Below are 2595 nucleotides of genomic sequence, written 5' to 3' on the forward strand. Positions count from 1 at the left end.
ACGAAGGACATTCTGAGGAGGGCTACGGAGGCAGAGCATTGACGTGATTGGGAGGTGTGGTTTTATCGGTTGAAGATATTTTGATCAACTGGACTGGGGAGAAATGTTCACACATTGAAATGTTCACATTGTAAGCTAAATAATGTGATTGAATGTATATAAAAAAATAAAAATTTTAAAAAAGCCTACCTCGTGTGTCACACAAAAGCGGGCAATTTTTGCATGTATTTCTGTATCTTGTTTAATGATAATGCACGCCTGGATTACTTTTGTAATTCAAAAGTAAACCATAGGGTGCAATTATCTTAATAATACTGCCTGCATCCAGCTGACTATCACTTCACACTGCTCGCTTCATCCCCGGGCCAGCACAGACTGGCCAGAACCACGCAGGGTAAGCGAGATCAGAGGAGCTGGTCTCTAGGCCTCATCCCCAGCGCGCTCCTCTCCCACAGTGGCCTTGGGACCCCAGCTGCTTAGTGCGCTCGCGCGAGAAGGCGGGACCAGCCTTCCTCCCGCCCCGCCCCCGCGAAGATGTCACCGGGAGATGCTGCTCGGGAGATGCTGCTCGGTGTCCGATGTACCGGTGACCCATCTTTTGGTAGGAAGTTCCGGGGCAGACGGTGGCAACCGCCCCGGGAGGGGGGGGCGGGTCGAGATGGTACAGGCGGTCTACGAGGTGGGTCCTGGCCGGAGCGGCCACGACCAGCCCCATGCCGGGTGGGTGGGAAGGCGCGTGTGGACTCGGCGAGGCCGGCGCGGTCTGCCCGAAGCCGCCATTGCTCTGGCCGGGCTTCAGGGAGGGCCAGTCCCGGCGCGGGGGCAGGGGCCCGTCGTCGGCTCTGGGTTTGAGCTCCGCTCTGGGTCGGGCCCCGGTTCTGGCATGTCACCCGGGGCGGGACGCAGGAGACACATGGGCCCTCAAAATCCAGGTTTGGAGCTGGTGCTGGAGCTAAGTAGTGAAAATGCGCCCTAAGGCCCCCGACTGGGGAGGAAGGAGGTCAGGGCCTTGGAACTGTGGGGCAGTTATGTGGGAAGAAAGATTGTAATAAGCTGGACTTTGTTTTGTCGAGAAAGGAAGGTGTTTAAAATGAAGCCAAGTGGTTTAGGGCTTTTAACAGTGAAGTCGTGAAGTTGTTTGTCATTCTTCCGCCTGTATCTCTTTTTCTGTCTTAAGAAGACCCAACTATTTTAGTAGATTTTTAGAGAGTAACTTTTTGAAAGGCTAGCTATTTCGCTTATGAAAAACAGTAAGAAAGCAAAGTGTCAGTCTGGGAGACTTGATTCAGCAACTGAGCTTTCCTGCACTGCCCTGCAAAATGCGTGCTTTGACTTCCAGCTGTGCCATACAGGGTCTTTGAGGAACTGAGTTTTTAATTAACTTAGCTTCAATAGAAGTTCAGACAGTCACATGCGACCAGTGACTACCGTATTGGGCTCCTCAGATCTAGGTGCAGGGAAAAGTGTCAGTCTGGGAGACTTGATTCAGCAACTGAGCTTTCCTGCACTGCCCTGCAAAATGCGTGCTTTGACTTCCAGCTGTGCCATACAGGGTCTTTGAGGAACTGAGTTTTTAATTAACTTAGCTTCAATAGAAGTTCAGACAGTCACATGCGACCAGTGACTACCGTATTGGGCTCCTCAGATCTAGGTGCAGGGAACCTGCCAAGTGCTCACAGAATGTACTTTCATTTAAATTGAATGAATTTCACTTTTTGACATTTTTTTTGAAACTTTTTGCTGCTTACTCAGAGGGACAGTGATGGTGTCTTCCATTGCAACAAATAGAGGAATTTTTTTTTCTTGAAAAATGGTTGAGAGAACACTTGTGGCTCTCCTACCCTTATGTTTGCTTAAGAAATGCCGAACATAGGTTAATTGGAGCCACTAAACTTGAACATTTTTTAAGAAATGATCTTTTTTTTTAAAACAAGTAAATAGTTTTGTCAAAGACCGTTTAACTTCTCATGCCCTAAAACTGGAGATTGCCTTTTGTATGTTACATTTCCTGGCCAGGAAAAACAGTGGCATTTGTGATTATTAATTCTGTAGGAAAGTAGTGTCTCAACTTTGGTTGGAGGGATTTCTTTTAGGATGTGCTGTTAACTAGTGACTTGGACAGATGTTTGCCTAATGGAATACAATTATTGAGAGAGCTAAAAGGTATTTAGAGTTATTCCTAAATGAATTGAGTCACTTCAGCAAAATTTAAAAAATCATCTGAGAGACTTGTGTTCTTGCTCCCAGTTTCCATGGGAATCCAGCTCCTTAACCAGCACAGTGCTGGATGGCCCCTTATACCCTTTTTTAAATGCTGTATCTCCAAGGTGAAAAGTGGGTGCATGGGTTATACTCCTTGAGGCATGCCTATACATGGGTAAAATGCATGCAAAGCACATATTATGCACATATTTGAAAAAAAAAAACTTGTACCAAAATAAATTCATACCTATTTGTTTGTTGGTTTGCTATGGGGTTCATGCACTTGCCAGAAAAGAGAGAGAGAGAGAGAGAAAGTGAGAAATCACCTCCAAGGGGAGAGGGCCACCTTGTAATCCCTTGTCTTCCATTGTCCTCTCAGGATTTTGGACACAC

This window comes from Tupaia chinensis, unplaced genomic scaffold (assembly GCF_000334495.1).
Source record: "Tupaia chinensis unplaced genomic scaffold, TupChi_1.0 Scaffold143875_1, whole genome shotgun sequence".
NCBI classification, from domain to species: domain Eukaryota; kingdom Metazoa; phylum Chordata; class Mammalia; order Scandentia; family Tupaiidae; genus Tupaia; species Tupaia belangeri.